The sequence below is a fragment of the Eubalaena glacialis genome, chromosome 4 (assembly GCF_028564815.1).
Source record: "Eubalaena glacialis isolate mEubGla1 chromosome 4, mEubGla1.1.hap2.+ XY, whole genome shotgun sequence".
In the NCBI taxonomy this organism is placed as follows: domain Eukaryota; kingdom Metazoa; phylum Chordata; class Mammalia; order Artiodactyla; family Balaenidae; genus Eubalaena; species Eubalaena glacialis.
This window is the reverse complement of record NC_083719.1, coordinates 19,965,243-19,991,451: the sequence shown is the minus strand read 5'-3', so window position 1 is coordinate 19,991,451 and position 26,209 is coordinate 19,965,243.

Here is a 26,209-nt window from a genome sequence, read left to right as displayed (position 1 = left end):
TGGTCTCCCTTTTTACACATAATTACTTAATCTTGATGAAATAAAAATATAAGCAAGCAAAGAGAAAGAAAGAAAGAGAATGAGAAAAGTTAAACAACTATAATATCTATGATAGTAAATAATATCACACATGGTATATTCATAGAGGACTTTTCATAAAGAATTGATTTCAAACCAATTAATTGTAATTACTAATTAGCATTACTTTTACCTGCATGATTTCTAAACTCAAAGAGATTGGGACACTATTACTTTTCCAACGCATATTGTGATTGCCAAAGAAAGTAGTATTTAAAGGACAGAGAGGACAACATGATTTTAGAAATTCATTATGTAGTAATGATTCAGTAAATAAAGAGTGAATTTTTAAATATTTTTTCTCAATAAAAAATTGTAACATACTTTAGAAAAAGTGAATTGATTTTTGAGGAGATGGATAGCATTCTCAAAAGCTACCAGTAGATGGTGTAACAGGAGTACTCAAAATTGAGAAAACATCTGTATATTTTCTCAATAACCACTCTAATTTTTTTGTTAAGGAGAGTTTTTTTTTTTTAATAATATGAATTACTTTAATATCAGTAAGTTCCTATATAAAGTGTATTTCAATTATCTCTACACTATTTAAAAACTGCCGCAACTGATTCAAACATAAATAGCAAGAAGGATATGACACAATGTTTTTCCCCTTTCATTAAGTTCTATGCACAAACATTTTAAAGTTTACTTGCCTGTATGCATTTAGTACTTCATATAGAATATATGCATACTATACATGTGTCTTTTTTCTTCCAACACAGCACATTCACTTTTATAAGTTTACATTTATGTAATCCATATTGGTCTATGAGAAAATAGTTCCCATGTTATAAAAAATACACAGTCGTACCTCGGTATCAATGGGAGATTGGTTCCAGGAGCCCCCATGGATACCAAAATTATAGTAGGCTCAAGTTCCAGAGCTGGCCCCCCCAATCCACAGTTCCACACTCGGGATTCAACCAACTGAGGATTCTGTAGTACTGTAGGTATTTATTGAAAATATCCAAGTATAAGTGGACCTGCACAGTTCAAACCCCTGTTGGTCAAGGGTTAACTGTATATTGCTAGAATTGAATTAAACAATATATGTGTTGTTCCCATAATATCAGAGATTATATATGCATCAAAGAATATATACTTATCTAGTTAACAGATTGTTTCCATTATTAAAATTTCACGAATTGTCACATGTAGGTGACCTCTCTAACAGGACTAGTGCAAAATCAAAATAAGTGTGTAAAATATGAAAGAGCAACCTCTTGCACACTCATATAGTCTACATTGTGTGACCATTGCCACAAAAGTTTCCTGTCTACTATGTGGCCTGGAATAACGACAATTAATTGATGTGTTGTGCGAAGTAGTGTGATCATGATCATTTTTATAATAGAACTGTGTTTAGCCTCCTTCTTTTCACATTTCTAATTTTTAGGGTAATTTACTCCTGAGATATACTCCCCATTCCCCTACTAGGACAGTTCACAGATCATCTAAGATTTGTACAGAAAGTATACACAAGGTAATCGATCGTGATGCTCAACAATTCTTTCCAGTTCTCCACCTACCAGCTCTTGTGCATCACTACCTGCCCTACTTCTTTTCTGAAGTGAAGTGTGGCCCAATGACCTGTTTTTGACACATTACTTTGTGGAGAAGATTTGTGAATTTGTGAATAGCATTCACCATAACTTTTTCCCTGCAGAATTTGAACTTTATTGATTAAATAAACTCATATTTATTAAGCACATAGGACAGTGCCTGGTACATAGGAAGTACTGGACCAAGGACTCATGATTGGCCATTACTTACCCACTGGATTGGCTTGAATAACTTTAGTCAGGCTTCTCTCCTCCTCATAGGTCCTAAACTTTGGTTTACCCTAAGTTTAAGCAAGCACTAACTAGGGTGCATAGCTTGCCCCCACCCCTGCAGCAGCTCATTTGAAGAATCTGCTGACCACCAGAAAAGCATTTCCTGCTGAAGCACTTGATTTTGCCACCTACTCACCCAACCTGCTTACCTTACTCCCCACAAAGTTCCTGCTAATTCTGCTAACCTCTACCTGCAAGAGATAACCTGTTCTCTGTTTGATTCTGAGATACTTGCAATCCTGAGGTCATACTGTTCTCCCTAATGTATTGCAAATAAGTCTTTTAAAATAAAGTCTCTCCTAATCTAAGTCATTATTTTTTGGCATACCATATAACGGTTTGCTATTGTTATCAGCATCTATAAAGATTGTTCTATGATTTTTTCATCTTTTATAGTAAAGTATACTGATATATTTTCTAAAGTTGGCACATACTGAATTCTTTCAATAGACGTAATTAAAAGTATGATGCTAGTATGTATCTCATTATCTTTAGCTAAAATCTGTACCTATATAAAATGAAACATTTGAAATTACTGGCACTCAATTATTTGATCTATAAAATTGGCAATTTCACATGATTCAGCCTCAAAAAAGCTTGGCATGCTTCTTCTCACTCTCTTGGAAACCTGCTGCTGCCATGGTAAAAGGTTTTGGCTAATGTGCTGGATACCGAGAAATACATTGCCTGATCATACCACTTAACCCCGCAGACAGCCAGCCAAGTGCCAGATATGTATCAGAGGTCCTCCTAGAACAGCCAGTCTCCAGCCAGACATATATAGCTAACCACTGACATATAATGAGTCCAACTGAGATCAGCCAAACAGTACTTGCTCAAGTGATCTATGGACTCATAAAAATTAATAAATGGCTCTTGTTTATTTCTACTATGGAATAAGTAACAGAAACAGCTTATCATACATATATAGTTTTTTCTTTACATTTTATTGAATTTTTTGGTATATTATTTTAAGCAATTAAAGGAATTCATTTCTATGCTAGTCTGACAAGTAATTTTATGCATACAGTGTTTTAGATTCATCACCTTTTCTTTATCTCTTGAAAAAATCAAATAGTTTTCTCCATTAATTTATTAATATATTGCTTTATATTTACAGATATTTTGATAATAAGTCATCTTTACATCCTTGATATATATAGCAGAGTTCATTTTCTCCATTTAAAAAAATAAATTATGGTTTCAATTGTATAATGCTGTATCTAGAATTTGTTTTTCATTGTAATTTATAAGTGAAATAGGTCTACATATATCCTTTTTGCATTGTCTTTTAGAATTTAAAAAGTCAGTAGTATACTAAATATGAAATGAAGAGCTGGACATGGTCTGTTCTTTCTTTTTTTTAAACAACTCTAAGAAGTTAACAGCTTCTTGGCATTTAGGTAGCAGTTAACTACAATAACATCTTGCAAATAGCCTTGTATTAGGAAGACTTTTCTTTTTATTTTGAGTTCTTTTCCATGAAAAACTTTTCATGTTTTTCTCTATTTTTGTATTTTATCTATTTTACTGATTTCTGCTCTTTATTTCTCCTGATTTTTTCTTATTGACACAAAATCTTCTTCAGTTGTCATTGTGTAACTGATTCTAATACTTATTTGGCCAAGAACCAAATAGGAAATTACACTTGAAGAGTAAGAACAGGTGGAAGGATATACTTTACCAGGTGCCAAGGATTAATGAATATAAGGTATTCATTCCACTTCCAGAATAGCAACCTAAAGAGTGTAAGTACAGAAGTGTACCTATTCCCCAGCAAAACAACTACAACTGAAAATTATTTTTAAAATAACCATTTAAAGTCTGAAAATTCTCCTAAGGGTATACTATAAGTTAAGAAACACGCATTTAAGAAAGTCTACCAAATCTTATACACATGAAAAAGAACAGTGAGAGTCTTTAGCACTTGAGCTACGACTCAATCCTCCTTGTTCCACCTGCTCCCCTATGTGACGCCTATGTGACAGAAGTGCAACTTGAACAAATACATCCAGACAATTGGGCTCCATCTTACTTCAGCTCCTAGTCAAGGAATATAGTATCTCACCAGGAGAGGCAGGCCACAAGCATTTCTCATTTCCCCGTTCAGGGTCACAGAGTATAACCTGGAAGCTATGGCTATGAGATCAGGGTCTCCCTTCTTCCACCCATCTCCCACTCATAGGATAGAGTCTCTACTCCAGGCACACCCAAGGATATTGGAACCCTGATTACTCTTATCCAGCTTGCTCAAGTGGTAGAGATTCCATACCAGGAAGGTCAGATTGAGAAAACTAGATGTTACCATTCCAGCCTAGCCCTTACTTTTAAAGAAGGAGGTCATTTTAAGAGAAAAGAAAATAAGCCATATTCCCATTTCTAGATCAGGAACAGTGTGGCTCAGTGATTTTCAAACACAGAAGGCAGAAAGTTCATAAGGACAGGGAACTCCAAAGCTCTCCCTGAAGGAACTCACTTTAGTTGAAACAAAATGTGGGGAAGTTCAAGCTTAAGGGTGCTTTCAAATACAATGAAGATTCTGAATGGGAAACAATTAAGAGGAAGCTGGTAGATCCTTTTCAAGAACCATGAAACGTGACAGCTATAAAGGACCATAATGGAGTCAGAAAAAACAACATGAAATTCTTCAGAAAGTACCCCAGCAAAGAAGCTAACATTTGACTGTGTATAATCATGGAACCATTTATGTAGTTTCACCTCCAAGGATTCCGAGGCATTTTAGTTTTACGTTCAAGTATCCCAATAGTCCTAGCCACCACTGCCACCCACAGGACCTCCAGAGTCTTAGCTACTGAAGACCTCTGCAGTCTGTGCCAATGTTTCCCACAGCTGATGGAGTTAAAAGATTAGAAATGACAAAATTCCCCATTAACAGTAAAGTACTTACATACATTATTTTGCATTAATCTACCAATCACATATTGAATGTAAAAGATCCAAACATCAAGTGATGCACATGGTTTGGTTCCATGTGTTTAAAATTAACAAATAAGTGTTTGATGTTTGGATGAGGAAGGCGAGACCTGTCTAGAGATGGTAAAGAGAAGTTTCAAGATTGGTAGTGACGCTCCATCTCTTGGCTTTGGTAATTATATTGGTATGTTCATTTTTGAACCATTTAGTAAGCTATATTTATGATTTTTGCATATTTCTTTATGTGTTATAATTCAATAAATACAATTTTACCCTAAAAAAACTAAAAAGCTAAAAAACTCCTCCCAAGTGATGCAAAATAAAATTCAAAGACCTAAACTGGGCAAACAAAATAATATATGGTTGGCTCCCCATCTCTCTAAAGTAATCTCTCTCACACTCTGTTTCAGCAACACTGAACTTCTTGTTCCTCACACATAAGGAGAACACTTAATTCGTGGCCCACGAGGGAGTATTTGAGTTTTTGAAAATGAAATGGGAATCTATTAGTACTTATACTGAGACAACAGGAATGAACTATGACTTCCCAGGGAAAACTGGAATGAATGGTGACCCCACTTGTACACATCAGCTTGCTTCTGCTTTAGAGGCTATGATGTCTACTAGGAATGCTCTTCTTCTAGGTCTTCTGGCTCAATTCCCATTGCACTTCAGCTTACTGTTTGTTATGGGTTTAATTGTGCCTCACCTCAAAAGGTCCCAGTACCTCAGAATGTGACCTTATTTGGAAATAGGGTCATTGCAGATGTAATTAGTTAAGTTCAGATTCGGTCAGTCTGGAGTAGGGTGGGCATTTTACCATATATGACCGGTGTGCTTTTAAGAAAACAATGTGAAGACAGAAGGAGAATGCTATGTGAAAAGACAGAGACATATAGAGAACACGATGTGGTTACCAACACAGAGATTGGAGTGATGCAGCTTGAAGCCTAGGATTGATGGCACCGCTAGTACCTAGAAGGAGGCAAGGGAGGATTCTACCTAGAGTCTCAGAAGGAAAATGGCCTTTCTGACACCCTGATTTTAGACTTCTGGCTTCCAGAACTGGAGACAATAATTTCTGTCATTTTAAACCATCTAGTTTATGGTACTTTGTTATGGCAGTCCTGAGAAACTCATACACTGTTTATAGGTCATTTCAGCAGAGAGGTCTCCCTTGGCCAAACCAACAAAAATAGATACTCCACACCTTGCCCTATCACTTGAAATCATCTTAAACACTGTAAAAATGTTTTCTCATCTATTACTAACTGATTTTAGATTATCTATTTATTTTATTTTTCAACTCAACATCAAAAAGACAAACAACCTGATTAAAAATGGGTAGAGGAAATGAATAAACATTTTCTCAAAGAAGACATACAGGTGGCCAACAGACACATGAAAAGATGCTCAGCGTCACTAATCATCAGGGGAATGCAAATCAAAATCACTGAGATACCACCTTGCACCTGTCAGATGGCTGCCATGCAAAAGACAACAAATAACAAGTGCTGGTGAGGATATGGAGAAAAGGGAACCCTTGTGTGCTGTTGGTGGGAATGTAAATTGGTACAGCTGCTATGGAAAACAGTATGAAGGTCCCTCAAAAAATTCAAAATAGAGCTACCATATGATCTAGCAATTTGACATCTAGTTATTTACCTGGAAAAAACAGAAACACTAATTTGAAAAAATATATGCACACCAATGTTCACTGCAGTATTATTTATAATACACAAGATAGGGAAACAACCTGTGTCCACTGATAGATGAATGGCTAATGACCAAGTGATTACACACACACACACACACACACACACACACACACAGACACGCACAAACACATACAATGAAATGTTACTCAGCCATAAAAAATAAAATCTTGACATTTGTGACTACATGGGTGGATCCAGAGGGTATTTTGTTAAGTGAAATATGCCAGGCAGAGAAAGACAAATACCATGTGATCCCACTTATATGTGCAATCCTAAAAGAACAAAACAAATAAACAAAACAAAATGAAAACAGGCTCACAGATACAGAGAACAGATGGGTGGTAGGCAGAGGGGAGGGGCGTGAGTGGAATTTTGCCTATAGGCAAAATAGGTGAGGGGAATTAAGAGGTACAAACCTCCAGTTAAATAATAAGTAAGTCACAGGGATGTAATATACAGGATAAGGAATATGGTCAATAATATTGTAATAACGTTTTATGAGGACAGATGGTTACTAGACTTATAATGCTGACCATTTCATACTGTATGCAAATGTTATATCGTTATGCAGTACACCTGAAGCTAAGCATAATATAGTACATCAACTATTCAGTATATTTCAGTAAAACAAATAAAACTACAAATTTCCCTCTGAGTACTAATTTAGCTGAATCTCTACAATTTTGATATGTTGTACTTTTATGATTCAATTTGAAATATTTTCTAACCTCCAGTTTGACTTAGTCTTTGAAACACACATCATTTAGCAGCGTGTTATTTAATTTCTGGAGTTTTTTGTTTTTGTTTTTGTTTTTTTTACTTCTATGGTGTTGTTCTTACTCCTAAGGCAAATCTGTTTGCAAGGTTTGTCTATAATATGGTGTTAAGGAGGTATGTCTACTCTGGCACTACTCTAATCCAGCACTGCTCATCTTCTAGTACTTCTGTTCAGCGTTCAGCTCCCTGGTAGTTTTTGGATAGTATAGTCTTGTGCCTGTTCAGTATGGTTATTAGCTGTAGAGTTGTAGAAGACTTCCACATGGACTTCTAGAACACCTTCTATGCATAGCTCCTCACTTCCAGTGCTGCACTCCATGGATTCTAACTGCTTCACTTGGCATATTTCTTTGCTACTTAGTTCAGTAGGTCCACCATGCTCTCATTGGAATCACCTTACTACACCATGCCTGGGAAAGTGTCCATGAGAACAAGGGCAAACCTGGGGCTCACCTTGTGATTTTCCCTTCTCAAAGGGACTACAGTTAGATTACTGATGTATGATTCCTGAGAAGTGTTTTCAAATACAATTTGCCTAATTTTGCATGTTACTTTCACATGAGGGCTATTCAGGTACCAGTTACTACATTATATAAGAGAAATTAAAAATAAATTCTCCATATTAAACTGTATGGATTAACTAAAACCCAATGGAAAAGTAAAAGTTATACTATTAAATACTTACTGACTAAAAAAACAAAAGTCAAAGTAAATGATTTATGTAACCAATTAAAGAATTTTTAAAAATACAATTATATAAACCTAAGGAAAAAAAAAGCATTAGGAATGTAAAATTAAAAATAATAACTTAATAAATTAGAAATTGGAATATATAAGGTAGAAAAAATCCAAATTATATTTTGTAAGAATAGATTAAAAATTTTAAGTAATTCAATAAAAATGCATAAGTACTCCAAATATGTAATAATGAGTTAATGGCTAACGTAAAAAGAAAATCAAAAGAATTATAATGGACAACTTTGATAATGCTATGGAAATAAAGTAATGACCTCAATCAAATGTGTTATTTTCTAAAAATATATTCTTCACCACAGCTTTCCCCAGAAGATAGAAATAAAATAAAATCAGATATATTTGTATAGAAGAAATAGATAATTAAATAAAATCTCTTATCTCCTTACAAAACAGAACCATCCCCTAATATTTTAATTGAGAATTACTATATAAACGTCAAGGAATTTCTGTTTTGCCAATCAGGATGGGTATTAAAAATGAGTAGATTTGTCATAAAATCGTGTAAACACTTTTTTTCATTGACAGTGGAAATAGCATAGTACAGTCAGCCCTCCATATCCTCAGATGTGAAACCTGCAAGTATAGAGGGCTTACGGTATATTTACTGAAAAAATTCCAAGTATAAGTGGACCAACGCAGTTCAAACCCCTTGTCGTTCAAGAGTCAACTGTATATTTATCTATCTACTTATTTATTTATTTTATTTATGTATATCTGGGGCCTAGAGCACTCTCTGGATAGGTTGAATGAATTAATAAATTATTGGTATTTTTACAAAAATTAAACAATTTATTAAGTTGTTATTACTTAGAAGTATTTGAGAAGAATGTACAACAAAATAACTTCTACTTTACTTAACCTTCAACAAAATGTAAGAGATTAGAATAAAAAAATTACCAGTTGACATTACTAGATCATTTTTAAACCTTAACTCTTTTTTTAAATACTTATTTATTTTATTTATTTATTTTTATTTATTTTTTTGGCTGTGTTGGGTCTTAGTTGCAGCACGTGGGGTCTTCATTGAGGCGTGCTGGATCTTTCGTTGTGGCACATGAGCTTCTCTCTAGTTATGTCATGCAGGTTTTCTCTCTGTAGTTGTGGCGCACAGGCTCCAGAGCACATGGGCTCTGTAGTTTGTGGCACGCGGGCTCTCTTGTTGAGGTACGTGAGCTCAGCGGTTGTGGCACGTGGGTTTAGTTGCCCCGTGACATGTGGGATCTTAGTTCCCCGACCAATGATCGAACCCACATCCCCTGCATTGGAAGGCAGATTCTTTACCACTGGACCACCAGGCAGTCCCCTAGATGTTTTAACCACTGTTAATTTTTGTCTCCTCTCTCTGTCTCCCTCTCTCTCTGTCTCTGCTTCTCTCTTCTCCCCCTGAGTAGTTTGACTAGAGGCTCATCAACATGTTTTTATATTTTCAAAGATAAATAGTTTTATTTATTTTTCTATTGTTTTTGTTTTCTATTTTATTAATTTCTAGTCTTATCTTCATCTTTTCATTTTTTCTTGCTTACTTTATATCCCATTTGTTCCTGTTTTTTAGTTACTTCATGGGGAATGGGTTCATTAATTTGAGATATTTTACTATTCAAAATAGACTTTTTATACCCTAAATTTTATTCTAAGTACTGACTTAGCTGTTTCCTATAAATTTTTATATGTTGTATTATTTTCATTTTCACTCAGTTTAAAATATTTTCCAATTTTCTTTTTGATTTCTTCTTTGACCATCAGTTATTTTGATGTGCCTTTTGTAGATTCCAAATATTTGGAATATTTTTCAGACATTTTTCTGTTACTGATTTCTAACTTAACTCTACTATGATCTGAGAACATGCATTTTTTAAGATTTATTTTAGGGCCCAGAATAAGGCCTAATTTAGTAAAAATTTGGCAGTTTCTTGCAAAGCTTAACACAATCTTACCAAAAGATCCAGCAGCTACACTACTAGTTATTCATCCAACTGACTTAAAACTTATGTCTGAAAACATCTACACACCAATGTTTATAGTAGGTTTAGGTATAATTGCCGAAAACTGGAAGCAAAAAGATTTCCTTCAATAGATGGGTGCATAAAAAAAACTATGATACATCCATACAATGAAATACTATTGAACAGTAAAAAACAATGAGCTATCAAACTACTTAAATGCATATTGATAAGTGAAACAAGCTAGTTTGAAAAAGGTGACATACCCTATGATTCTACTTATGACATTCTAGAAGAAGAAAATTATAGAGACAATGAAATGGTCAGTGATAGGCAGGGTATCAAGAGGGAAAAAATTTAAATAAATGAAGCAGAAGGGAATTTTTTGGGGGTGGTGAAACTATTCTCAATGATATTTTAATTGCATTTATGAGACATTATGCATTTTGCCAAAATCCACAGAACTTTACAAAGAGTGAACTACAACAATGAAAAAATGTAGGATTGCTGGGGATCACAAAACATTGGAGCAGAGACAAAAAATAGAGAATAGAAAAACAATAGAGAGAATCAATGAAAACAAAAGTTGGTTCTTTAAAAGGATCAACAAAATTGACAAATCTTTAGATAAACTGAAAAAGAAAAAAAGAGAGAAGACTCAATGTACTAAATCAGAAATGAAAATGGGATATACTACAGACAATTATAGAAATAAAAACAATTATAATACTCTGACAAAGTGTACAAAAACAAATTAGATAACCTTGGTGAAATAGAAAAAATTCCTAGAAACACAAAAATTATAAGTGCTGATCAAGAATAAATAAAAATATCTGAACAGAGCTATAAGAATACAAATTTTGAATTAGTAATTAGCACAGCTCAACGAAGAAAAGCCCAGAAGGAATGGTTTCAATGGTGAACTCTACCAACCATTTAAAGAAGAATAATTGACACCATTTATACTTAAACTTCTCCAAAAAAATAGAAGAGCACTTCTTAACTCATTCTCTGATGCTAGCACTTCCCTGACACCAAAACCAGATAAACAATAAAATTACAGAAAAATATACTTTATGAATATAGATACAAAAATACTCAACAAGTATGGCACACTGAATCCAGAAACATTTTAAGAAGATTATACATCATGACCAACTGAAATTTATCCTAGGAATTGAAGAAAGTTTCAATAAAAATCAATCAATATGTTATACTACATTAATAGATTAAAGAAAAAAAACTATTATCTCAATTCAGAGGAAATATCTGACAAAATGCAATACCATTTCATAAAGAAAACAGTCAGCAAAATAGGAATTGAAGTCAACTTCCTCAACAGGATAAAGTGCATTCGTGAAAAGCTCACAGTTAATATCATACTAATGGTGAAAGGCTGTAAGGTTTAACTATCCAAACTCATAAAAAAAATCAGCAAAGTGTCAGGATACAAGATCACCACACACACACACACAAAAAAATTTGTATATATATATATATATATATATATATACACACACTAAGAATGAATAATCTGAAATTGAAATTAAAAAAATAATTCCATTTACAATAGCATGAAAAAGATAAACTACTTAGAAGTAAATTTAACCAAGTAGGTGCAAGGCTTGTACAATGAAAACAATATAACATTGCTGAAAGAAATGAAATAAGAGCTAAATAATAGGAAAGTCATTCTATATTCAAGGATTTGAAGACTTAATTGTGTTAAGATGGCAACACTACTCAAACATCAGATTCAAGGCAACTGCTATCAAAATCCCAACTGCTCTTTTTGCTGGAATAGAAAAGCTCATCCTAATATTTATATGGAATTGTAAGGGACCAAAAACAGACAAAGCAATCTCAAAAAAGTACAAATTGAGAACTCAAATTTTCTGATTTCAAAGCTCACTGCAAAAATATAGCAATCGAAGCAATGTGTTACTGGTGTAAGAATAGGCATTTAGATCAATTGAACAGAATGAAGAGTCTAGAAATAAAACCATACATCTTTGGTCAATTGATTTTTGACAATTGTGCATCACCACTGAACAACTAAAGAATATTCTCTAAACAAATGGTACTGGGATAACTGGATATCCACATTAAAAAAAAAAAAAATGAAGGTGGACCCCTATCTCATATTACATACAAAAGCCTACATGTAACAGCTAAAGTTATAAAATTCTCAGCAGTAATGATAAGAAGGATTCCTAATCATCTTAGATTTGGCAATTGAATTTTAGATATGACACCAAAAGCAAAAGCACAGAAGATAAAAATAAATTAATTGAAGTTCATCAAAATTAAATATCTTGTTCATTAAAGGACCCTATCAAGAAAATGAAAAGACAACCTACAGAATGAGAGAAAATACTTACAAATCATTAATCTTCTGAGGTTTAGTATCCGGAATATATTTTAAAAACTCTTACTAAAGGAAAAAAAGACAATCCAATTTAAAAATGGGCAAAGAATTTGCATAGACATTTTTGTGTAGAAAATACACAAATGGCCAACGAGCACATGAAAAGATGCTCAACATCGTTAGTTATTAAGTAAATGCAAAACAACAATGAGATTCCATTTCTCACCTACTAAATGACTATAATTTTAAAACTTGAAATAATAACTGCTGATGAGGATATATAGAGATTGGAAACCTCTTATGTTATTGGTGGGAATGTGAAACGGTCTAGCTGCTATGGAAAATAGTTTGGTAATTCCTCACAAAACTTTCACTCTAAACATAAGGTTAACTTATGGTCCAGGAATTCCACTTCTGTATATCCATGCCAAAGAATTAAAAACAGTTATTCAAAATATAATTTGTACTCAATTGTTTATAGCAACACTTTTTACAATAGCCAAAAGGTGGAAATAACCTAAATGTTCATCAACAGATGAATGGGAAGATAAAAGATGATTTATCTTTACAATGGAATACTATTCAACCATTAAAAGAATTATGTATTGATACATGCTATAATATGGATGACTTGCTAAAAACATTTTATTAAGCAAAAGAAGCCAGACACAAAAGTCATATCTTCTATGATTCCACTCATATGAAATAGCCAAAATAAATAAATCCATAGAGATGGAAAACAGATTGGTTTGTAGCCATGGGGCTGAGGGGTGGTAAGTACCTCCTGATAAATGAGTATAGACTTTACTTTTTTATATAATATTTTAAAAAATTTATTTATTTTTGGCTGCGTTGGGTCTTCGTTGCTGCAAGTGAGCTTTCTCTAGTTGCAGGGAGCGGGGGCTATTCTTGGTTGCGGTGTGTGGGGTTCTCATTGCGGTTGCTTCTCTTGGTGTGGAACACGGGCTCTAGGCATGTGGGTTTCAGTAGTTGTGGCACGTGGGCTCAGTAGTTGTGGCTCATGGGCTCTAGAGTGCAGGCTCAGTAGTTGTGGTGCATGGGCTTAGTTGCTCTGCGGCATGTGGGGTCTTCCCGGACCAGGGCTAGAACCCGTGTCCCCTGCACTGGCAGGCGCATTCTTAATCAATGTGCCACCAGGGAAGCCCCTTGACTTTACTTTTAAGACAATAAAAATTTTCTGGAACTAGAAAATGGTATTGGTTGCACAATATTGTGAATGTCTTAGATGCTGTTAAATTATACATTTTAAATGGATAATTTTATATTTTGTGAATTTTACCTTAACAAAAAAATTAAAAAATAATGTATAAAATAAAAAATATTATAAAAATCAAGCAATAAACTGCCGAGGCAGTGTTCATAGAAACAGCTTAGTTATCAACTAAACCAAGTTATTTAATGCTCAAAATAGATGGCTTAACTACACTGTTAAGTATATATGAAACGGGTACTGAATATAAAAAGCCATGGAACTTAATCACATTAAATAGCTAATAAGACAATTTGAAGATTTTGTTAGCTGAAGACTAAATTAGTTTTATGACATTTAAAATATTATTTCAAAAATTTTCTTCTTTATAACACTAACTTTATATTAGTAGAATATAAATATTACCTTTTAAAACATGATTCTGTAAGGAATATGAATGTGTGTTGATACTACTGAATATTAAATTTTCTCTTATTTATCAAACTTCACATTTGAACCCCCTAGTAACTAGCCAATCTCCTTTCTAAAAAGTTGGAAAAATAAATTATACATAAATGACAAAATGGCATTATTCTAAAAATCCTTATTGATTATTCTGCATATACAAATGTAAGTAGCTTTGAAGAGCCACATTTTGTAAAGTGAATCTGGGCTATCTCTTCCTTTCATTTTCTTGAATAGACTATTTTGATACATTATAGAGTTAAAACATAATTTTCCAAAAAAAAAAAGATGGTAATGTAAATAATTAATTTTGGTAGCAATATAAATTGTGTTCAGTGAAATTAATTTTATTATTTGTCTTTGGATATAGGTCAGTTTTGCCTGTTTTTCTTCTACTTGTAAATTTATTTCAGCGTTCTTTTTCTGGCTGTAAATGTGTACACATTGGGTCCTCTTTTGAACAAGGACCCAACATATTTCTCATTCTCTCATATTAATTAATGAGTTAAATAAAATATTTGGCATGTGTTCATTTTACATTTGCATTTAATTTTCTTGAAAATTATACTTTAACAATAATATTTTATGCTTTATATATTATAAACATGGTACCAATCTTTACATATGTATATATTTATTACTCTTCCCCAGAGTACTTTCAAGATTTATTCATAATGCTACATGTAATTTTATCTTAGTCTCTGTAGTTGCTCTATTGAATGAATATAACACCGTATATTTTTTCCAACCCTCTTTCAATGATCAGTTTTTTGCTTTTCATGTTTTATTATAGTAAATATTTTTCATGAGTCTGTGGAGGCATGAGATCATCTTTAGGGCTTCTCTGTAGGAATCACTAGCTTGTATGAATGTGAAACATCAAATTTAGTAGATAAATGCCCCTTCAAAGATGAAGTATCAACAAAGTGTATTGTTCATATTACTGTATCTTCATATTCCTCTAAGACTTAGTATTGTCAGACTATTTAAAATTTTGCCTATCCATTGGGTGTGAAATCATGTCTAAAGGTCTTAATTCTTGTTTATCTGATTGTTGCTATGCTTAGCTTCTTTTAAAACATTTATGACCTTAAAAGTTTTCACTTGTGAGAACTACCTATTTTAATGAAGGCTTACTTATTTCCTTATAGATTTCTTAAATTTATTTACATGTTCTGAGTATTAATTTTTTGTTAAAATATCTTAATCCGGGTTTGTAAAATTTTCTGAACTAACTTTTTTTAAAAATGCAAAATTTTGAAAAATTTACTATTGTGAATTTTTTTTTTTTTTATGTACATGCTTTGGTATCTTATGAAATTCTTACTAGCCGTGAAGTGAAAGTGATACTATTCTAATTTTTATGTTTTGTTTTTTGTTTTTTTAATTTCACTCTTTGACTTGTTTCTAATTCTCTTTTAAAGGCAGTATTTTACTTTAATTTCTTGACTTCATCAAATATAGGTTGACCTATATATCTTCTTAAGGTGTAACTGGTCAAGTATCTATTTTACCACTTTTTTACCTTTTAGTTCTATTGTTTTATTCCTGGACTATATTAACAGCAATCCCATTATTCTTACATTACAGATCTTAGAGTAATATCAGGATTTTCATAAAATTATTCTAGTTAATAGCTATATGTTAGTTACTAATATCCTTTTTTAATTCCCCACTCTCATTTTTAAAATAAGCACAAAAAATATCTATCTCATAGGGATGCTCTGAGGCTTAAATAAAATGATGTGGGTAAACCCCCTTAGTACCGTGTTGTGCTGTACATGTGAATGATAGTAGCTACCCTTTACTGAATATTAAGACGATAAATACTTCATAGAGAAAGGTGGAGATCCCTGGATAAAAGTGGAAGCAATAGTGTATCTGTTTCTAGTGGCCTGAGCTTTCATCCCCAGGTTGTGTTCTTGTGAGAATACCTCATTTTATAAACTCTGGAGAGTAAAGGTGGAGCATATTTGGGTATTTGATTTGTTAAATTATCTTCTTGAATACATCAAGTATTTTAATCTTTTGAGTGTCCGTTTTGATGCCATTAAATCTATTGTTGAATGTGTCATCTCTATCAATTTTTCCCAACTACATTATTTCCTAGGGTTGCTATAACAAATTATCACAGACTTCGCTTAAAACAAGAGAAATTTATTCTATCACAGTTCAGGGGACCATCAGTCTGAAGTCAAGGCACTGTCAATGTTGGTTTCTTCTGGAATGTGTGAGGGAGAAACCGTCCCGCCCCTAGCTTCTGGTGGTTGCTGACAATCTTTGGTGTTCCTTGTCTTGTGGCAGCATCACTCCAATCTCTGCCTCCTCTTCACATTGCTTTCCTCTCTGTGTCTCTGTCTCCTCTGTATCTGTGTGCTTCTCTGTGTGTCATATCTTCTTTTTAAAAGGACATTAGTCATTGGCTTTAGGGCCTATCCAAATACAGTGGGAACTCAACTTAATTACATCTGCAAATATTCTATTTCCAAATGAGATCACGTTCTGATGTTCTGGTGGACATTACTTTTAGGGGGACACTATTCAACTCATTACATCAACCTAACATTGATTCTAGTTTAAAGAGCCATTTCCCATGTTTATTCCTTTTAAGAACACTTAATTCTTTTTACCTTTTATATCTAGAACAATGCAATATTTCTACCTCTGGTATAGCTTATTTTTATCTTTGTAGGCTCTCAGTCATTACCTTTTGCATCTTTGTAGTGTCCGCATTTGTTTTCTTTCTGTTTTTGTTGTTTTTTTTTTTAATCTTAGACTTACCCAAATTTTACTGAAAATGCCAAATACTTATTTTATATAATGTATTTTTTCAATTGAAAAAGTAAGTCATTTGTAATCAAACTTAAGAATTCTAAATTTCAATATCATTTTATATATTAATAAGAAAAAATGTTTTCAGTTAAAGTTTGACATGCTGTGTATTCAGCTGCAATCTGACTGCAAATATGTTAAATAATTTTTAAAGCTTTATAAGAATAAAATATGCTTTTTAAAATGTGTTTTTTTCTACATTTATTTAGAGAATTTATTCCCTTGGATTTATTCATTTTTACTTCACCTAAATACAAAGGGTCCATTTTTTTTTCTTCAGTTTTTACTCCACATCTAAAAAAGAAATGTGAAAATAACTAGTATTAGAAAATAAAAAAAAACTGTTGCAGCTTTCCAACCTTCCTGATTTCTTCTGGATTTATATACTTTAAAATTGTCTTACATTTCTCTATTTTTAAAAATCCTTATATTGAGAAGCAATTAACACGTAATATATATATCTTAAAAACCTTCTTTATAAAAAACAATTAAAATTTGCTTTTAAGAGACAAGTGAAATCACCTACAGTCGAGGATGTTCTTTCAGAGTTAATATTATTAAAAAGGAGAAGAGGAAACAGATGAAAGATTACCTATCTCATTTATGTAAAAGTTTTGTCCCCAGAAAGCCCTGAAGGTTACAAAGTGTCCTCCTATTTACAAGGTGCTTTTCTTTGAAAATCTCTAAAGATTTCCTTGTGATGCTTATTTAATAGTAAGACGAAAGAGAGAGAATGTGAGAAAGGTGGAAAAAAAGTGGCATCTGTCTTCAAGGAAAGATTAAAGTTTAGAAATTTGAAAATACTACTAATATAATACCTATGACTAAAAGAAGAGAAACTAAAGGAAGTTTGAAGTCACTCATAATAATTTCAGAGGATTTCTCTGAAAACCACACAAATGTAAAGTAAAGAGAAACTGGACTCCCATACATTGCTGGTGGGAATGTAAAATGGTACAGCCCCTCTTGAAAACAGGTGGCATTATTATAAGCACCCACTTAATATATGACCCAATGATCAATTCCTAGATATTTACCCAAAAGAAACAAAATCATATGTCTAAATGAAGACTTGTATATCAATATTTATATCAGATTTATTCAAAATGGCTACAAACTGGAAACAACCCAAATGCCCATTAACTGAAAAATGCATAAAAATATGTAGTTATAATATTTCTAATACTTCAAATAATTCATTAATCTTCTCTTTACAGTTTACAAATTGATGAAATTAGAATGGGTTGAACTTTTGAAACTATATGACACAAAGTCTCTTCAGGTACAACTCCAGGAAACTAACCATCTTCATAAATTCCAGTGGCCTGATTCCTAGACAATTTTTAACCTGAATATTTATGAATGTACCCATGTACTATATCATTTTCTGTAATAAGGTTTCTTTTGAAAAGGGTTTTGCATGTGTGTGTGTGTGTGTGTGTGTATATATATAAAGTAAATCATCAAAGTTGGTATAGAGGGAACATACATCAATACAATAATGGCCATTTATGACACATCCAGAGCTAACATCATACTCAACCATGAAAAGCTGAAAGTTTTCCTTTAAAATCAGGAACAAGACAAGGATGCCCACTCTTGTCATGTCTATTTAACAGAGAACTGGAAGTCCTAGTCACAGAAATCAGACAAGGAAAAAGAAATAAAAGGCATCAAAATTGGAAGGGAAGAAGTAAAACTGTCACTATTTACATATGACATGATACTATACATAGGAAACCCTAAAGTCTCCACTGAAAAACTATTAGAAGTAATAAATGAATTCAGTAAAGTTGCAGGATAGAAGATTAATATACATAAATCTGCTGCTCTTCAAAATACTAATAATAAACTATCAGGAAGAGAAAGCAAGAAAACATTTCCATTTAAAATCACATCAAAAAGAATAAAATACCTAGGAATAAACTTGACCAAGGAGGTGAAAGATCTATACTCTGAAACTGTAAAACATTGATGAAGGAAACTGAAGATGATACAAAGGAATGGAAAGACATCCCACATTCATAGATTGGAAGAATTAATATTGTTAAAATGTCCATACTACCCAAAGCAATCTACAGATTTAATGTAATTCCAATCAAAATACCCATAACCTTTCTCAGAGAACTAGAACAAATAAATTTATATGGAACTACAAAGGACCCCAAATTGCCAAAGTAATCTTGAGAAAAAAAGAACAAAGCTAGGGGTATCATGTTCCTTGACTTCAGACTATACTTCAAAGCTATAGTAATTAAAACAGCATGGTATTGGCACAAACCAGACACACAAATCACTAGAACAGAATAGAGTGCCCAGAAATAAACCGATGCACTTATGGTCAATTAATCTATGACAAAGGAGGCAAGAATATACAATGGAGAACAGTCTCTTCAATAAGTGGTGCTGGAAAAAACTGGACAGCTATATCTAAAAGAATGAAATTAGGACATTCTGTAACACCAGATACAAAAAATAAATTCAGAATAGATTAAAGATCTAAATGTAACACCTGAAACCATAAAACTCCTAGAAGAGAACATAGGTGGAACACTTTTTGACATAAATTGTAGCGAATTTTTTAAGATCTGTTTTCTAAGGCAAAGGAAACAAAAGTAAAAATAAACAAATGGGATCTAATTAAACTTAAAAGCTTTTGCACAGCAAAGGAAACCATCTAGAAAACAAAAAGACAACCTACTGAATGAGAGAAAATAATTGCAAATGATATGACTCAAAAGGGGTTAATATCCAAAAAATATACGTATGTACGTATGTGTGTGTGTGTATATATATATATATAAACAACTCACACAACTCCATATCTATCTATCTATCTAAGCAACCCAACTGAAAAATAGAAGACCCAAATAGACATTTTTCCAAAGAGTATATAAAGATGGCCAAGAGGCACATGAAAACATGCTCAACATTGCTAATCATCAGAGAAATGCAAACTAAAACCACAAAGAGATATTACCTCAAACTTGTCAGAAAGGCTATCATCAAAAAGTCTACCAATAACAAATTGGAGATAAGGGAGTGCTAGTACATTGATGGTGGGAATATAAATTTGTGCAGTCACTATGAAAAACAGTATGGATTTTCCTCAAGAAACTAAAAATAGGACTACCATATTATCCAGTAGTACCACTCCTGGGACTATACCCGAAGAAAACAAAAACACTAATTCAAAAAGATAAATGCACTCCAATGCAGCATTATTTACAATAGCCAAGATATAGAAGCAACCTAAATGTCCGTCACAGATGAATGGATAAACAAGATGTGGTACGTATGTACAATGGAATACTACTCAGCCATAAAAATAAAATTCTACCATTTGCAACTACGTGGATGGACCTAGAGGGTATTATGCTTAGTGAAATAAGTCAGACAAAGACAAATACTCTTTGTTATCACTTATATATGGAATCTAATAAATAACACAAATGAATTAATATAACAAAACAGAAACCGACTCACAGATATAGAGAACAAATTAGAGGTTACCCGTGGAGAAAGGGAAGGGGGGAGGGGTGAGATAAGGGCATGGGATTAAAAGACACAAACTACTATGTATAAGATAAATAAGCAACAAGGAAATGAATTAAATTAAAAACAAACACACAAAAAGTGACAGAAGTGGGAAAGTTAAAATATAAGTTACTTCCAGTCTTCTAAACAGTACGATTCACATTTTCCAAAATATTACAGTCAACACATTTTTAGTTATGTTTAGTTGTTATTTCATAATCAATTAAAAAGTGGCTGATATTAAAACATGGCAATAAAAACAACTTTAAAAAGCATAACCACTAGGAGACTTTGGTATCAGGTAGTAACTACTTTTCTCTACAGAGATTTATAAGGAACTATAAGTGCCCTCTCCTCTCTTTCAAAATATAAGGACGGGCTCTATGCATGGACCATCAAGGTGCTTTCTCCTGAGATTCTACATTTTGAGAGATGCACACAAAGTTGCAGGATTTGTTAAACACCATTCCCAGATCCCCGTATCATTTCCTATGTTGACATTTCCAGGGACCATAGTGGGGTATTTGTAGATTTTGCTAGGGGCAACATCCTAAGCACAACATTCCAATGCCTGGGTCTCAACTCTGCCAATCTTACTTTATGTTTACCTAAGTTCTATTCTCCATCAGTGTCATAGATTCTAGACTACCAATTAGCCGGCTTTAAAATTTCCTTTTTTTTCCTAAGTGAATTAAATTGGCTTCTAATATTTGAATATAAAAATTCTGACTTCAAATGCCCTCTTCCTAAAAAGCCTATTCATTAGTTCCTGAAAATGTTTAATATAAACAAACACAGCAAGACACTCCTTTATCTCAATACTGCTTCCATATTCCTTTATACTGAGACTAAATAAAAAAAATAATCTCACTATTTTCAAAATGTATTATTTCAATCTTTAAAGACTGAAAAAAATACTGCAACTTGTATAAACCATCATTAGGGGTCCTTTTTAATGAGCCACACAAGCTAGGCAGACAAGAGATTCATAATGAAAAGAGCAAAAGCTCTTGTGTCTTCAGTTTTTGAGTTGTTTATTCTTGTTGTTACACAGAAGGTCTCTAAAGATATTCTTCTAGAACAAATATTTACTAAATCTGAGGACATGACTAGTCAATTTGACAGTATTCTCTGTGATTAGATATTCCCTATTTATGTTTTATTCCTATGGTGAGGTTTGAAGAAGGACTAAGGTTCTGCTTTGATAAAATCATTGAGGTTTATAAATAAATCAAACTGAAAGCTAACCATTTAATTAATGTACAAAGTGTACATGTTCTACATCTTTGAAATCACATATCAGATGACAAGAATTTTATAAAATATTTAAATAAACTAATAAAATCTGAAAAAAAAACCCTGGTTATTATTAGTTATTCATTATCTCCCATGAATACTCTCAATATAGCAGCCTTTCTATTTATCAAAATATATTCTTATTTTATATTTTTATATTTTTATTTTTAGAATACTTTAATGGTAACTTACATAGAGAGATTAAAAATACGTTTTTGAAAATAATACATTTTAAAATTTAGGTGAACAATTGATATTAATATTTTAATGAAGAAGAGATCTTTTGTGAATATAAGGATCTTGGTCCATTTAAACAAATCAACTAATTTAACCATATACTTAGGTATATATGGAAAACATGAAAACTAAATTAAAACTAAAATCATTTAGATAATAGAAATCTTTTCTTACAAATACTTGAAGAGTATGTTGTATCCCTCTGTGAAGTAAACAGAAATCAAATTTCAGAGAGATAAATGTTTGAGCCAAATCAACTTTCTCTCTGAACGAGAACTCAGCCTAAACCAGGGGCATGGCTATATACTGGGACACCACTGATTAACATTGAGAATATGCTTATAGTATTCCGTTTCATAATTATGAATATAAGTTCATTAAACTGCCAGAATAGACAAGATAAATTGAACAAACTACATTTGATTTTAATATTTTACTCCAAATTCAAACTTAATTAATGGATGAACTATATTGACTATTGATTATATCTTGGTTTTAGTGTACAGAAACTGAAGATATTCTAGAAATATTCCACTTACTTTACATAGGATTCTTCCTAAAGTGCATATTCAAACACTAGTGTGTCCAATGAATAGTATAAACTTTTAGCCTTATAATATAATACTTTTAACCAGGAAAAAATTAACCTGATTACACTATATAACTATTCACATTGATCAGTATGTTCCAGAAAATGTAGCATACAAAATAAAATATACTTATAGAATCATTTTCTTTATGGAATTAATTTTCTCACATTGGTTTAAAAAAATCAAATTTCCCATGATAAAATACACGTATGCATACACATGCAATAACCTGAAGTATCCATCTGTCAGTATTCTGGCTTTATAATATTCAGAACTTGAAGATAAAATTATTCCATTTAGTTTTGTCATGAAAAAATTATCTAATTCACCTATTAAGTTGCAAAAGTGTATATATTTTAAATATCATGCAGTAAGAATAAACAGAGAAGTCTCCAGAACATTTTTAATATCTGTTGTTTGAATTATTTGAGAAACAATATTGTGTGATTCCTTAGAAGTACATTCACAGGTTATCACTGAGTCCAATTTGTTTTTGGTGTTACTCATTTCTTCTCTGATTCTTTCACTCCTTTTTCTTAAAATCTCTCCAAATATGTGCTTTCATCTAGTAACATAATTGTTTGGCTAATTTTAATAGTGTCTTTTTAAAAATCTAAAATAGATATAATGACAATATAAAAATTTTTAATTGGATACAAATTGACATGAAATGTTTAACAGAATATGACTGAAAATATTTTCCCGAAATATTTTCCAAAATATTTTTCAATTTTATTTTGTTAATAAGAGTTTAGATCATAGCCCTAGAGTATATATTTTAATTTTATTGATTTTAATTAAGCCCCCAATAAAGTGGTAAACCTGACAGTAATTGCTAATTATTAATTATACAAAGGCTGCAGATGACCATTTATAAATACGGCTTCTATTGGGACACATTCACATTGTTTTACTTGCATGTCAGTGGCATTATATTCATATATAACTAACAAAACGTTTTAGTAGTGGAATTGTTCATTTTATGTTGATGAGTTTGGAGCTGGCATTGGTTAGAAGTTATATTTCATCACTTTCACCAGGTTGTTGTAACATCTTTATGCCAGACTTTTCCTATGGGTAAAATGGGAACAGTTTTTTGACCGACGTGTGTTGTTGTGAGGTTATTCAATATCATTCTATTATTTTAGAACATTTTTTTTTAACATCTTTACTGGAGTATAATTGCTTTACAATGGTGTGTTAGTTTCTGCTTTATAACAAAGTGAATCAGTTATACATACACATATGTTCCCATGTCTCTTCCCTCTTGCATTTCCCTCCCTCCCACCCACCCTATCCCACCCCTCTAGGTGGTCACAAACCACCTAGCTGATCTCCCTGTGCTATGTGACTGCTTCCCACTAGCTATCTGTTTTACGTTTGATAGTGTATATATGTCCATGCCACTCTCTCACTTTGTCACAGCTTACCCTTCCCCCGCCCCATATCCTTAAGTCCATGCTCTAGTAGGTCTGTGTCTTTATTCCTGTCTTAACCCTAGGTTCTTCATGACCTTTTTTTTCCCCTTAGATTCCATATATATGTGTTAGCATACGGTAATTGTTTTCCTCTTTCTGACTTACTTCACTCTGTATGACAGACTCTAGGTCCATCCACCTCACTACAAAAAACCCAATTTCGTTTCTTTTTATGGCTGAGAAATATTCCATTGTATATATGTGCCACATCTTCTTTATCCATTCATCTGTTGATGGACACTTAGGTTGCTTCCATGTCCTGGCTATTGTAAGTAGAGCTGCAATGAACATTGTGGTACATGACTCTTTTTGAATTATGGTTTTCTCAGGGTATATGCCCAGTACTGGGATTGCTGGGTCGTATGGTAGTTCTATTTGTAGTATTTTAAGGAATCTGCATACTGTTCTCCATAGTGGCTGTATCAATTTACATTCCCACCAACAGTGCAAGAGTGTTCCCCTTTCTCCACACCCTCTCCAGCATTTATTGTTTCTAGATTTTTTGATGATGGCCATTCTGACAGGTGTGAGATGATATCTCATTGTAGTTTTGAGTTGCATTTCTCTAATGATTAATGATGTTGAGCATTCTTTCATGTGTTTGTTGGCAATCTGTATATCTTCTTTGGAGAAATGTCTGTTTAGGTCATCTGCCCATTTTTGGATTGGGTTGTTTGTTTTTTTGTTATCAAGCTGCATGAGCTGCTTGTAAATTTTGGAGATTAATCCTTTGTCAGTTGCTTCATTTGCAAATATTTTCTCCCATTCTGAGGGTTGTCTTTTGGTCTTGTTTATGGTTTCCTTTGCTGTGCAAAAGCTTTTAAGTTTCATTAGGTCCCATTTGTTTATTTTTGGTTTTATTTCCATTTCTCTAGGAGCTGGGTCAAAAAGGATCTTGCTGTGATTTATGTCATAGAGTGCTCTGCCTATGTTTTCCTCTAAGAGTTTGATAGTGTCTGGCCTTACATTTAGGTCTTTAATCCATTTTGAGTTTATTTTGTGTATGGTGTTAGGGAGTGTTCTAATTTCATACTTTTACATGTACTTGTCCAGTTTTCCCAGCACCACTTATTGAAGAGGCTGTCTTTTCTCCACTGTATATTCTTGCCTCCTTTATCAAAGATAAGGTGATATGTTCATGGGTTTAACTCTGGGCTTTCTATCCTGTTCCATTGATCTATATTTTTGTTTTTGTGCCAGTACCATACTGTCTTGATTACTGTAGCTTTGTAGTATAGTCTGAAGTCAGGGAGCCTGATTCCTCCAGCTCCATTTTTCTTTCTCAAGATTGCTCTGGCTATTCGGGGTCTTTTGTGTTTCCATACAACTTGTGAAATTTTTTGTTCTAGTTCTGTGAAAAATGCCAGTGGTAGTTAGATAGGGATTGCACTGAATCTGTAGATTGCTTTGGGTAGTAGAGTCATTTTCAAAATGTTGTTTCTTCCAATCCAAGAACATGGTATATCTCTCCATCTATTTGTATCATCTTTAATTTCTTTCATCAGTGTCTTATAATTTTCTGCATACAGGTCTTTTGTCTCCTTAGGTAGGTTTATTCCTAGATATTTTATTCTTTTTGTTGCAATGGTAAATGGGAGTGTTTTCTTAATTTCACTTTCAGACTTTTCATCATTAGTGTATAAGAATACGAGAGATTTCTGTGCATTAATTTTGTATTCTGCTACTTTACCAAATTCATTGATTAGCTCTAGTAGTTTTCTGGTAGCATCTTTAGGATTCTCTATGTATAGTATCATGTCATCTGCAAAGAGTGACAGCTTTACTTCTTCTCTTCTGATTTGGATTCCTTTTATTTCTTTTTCATCTCTGATTGTTGTGGCTAAAACTTCCAAAACTATGTTGAATAAGAGTGGTGAGAGTGGGCAACCTTGTCTTGTTCCTGATCTTAGTGGAAATGGTTTCAGTTTTTCACAATTGAGGACGATGTTGGCTGTGGGTTTGTCATATATGGCCTTTATTATGTTGAGGAAAGTTCCCCCTATGCCTACTTTCTGCAGGGTTTTTATCATAAATGGGTGTTGAATTTTGTCAAAAGCTTTCTCTGCATCTATTGAGATGATCATATGGTTTTTCTCCTTCAATTTGTTAATATGGTGTATCACGTTGATTCATTTGTGTATATTGAAGAATCCCTGTA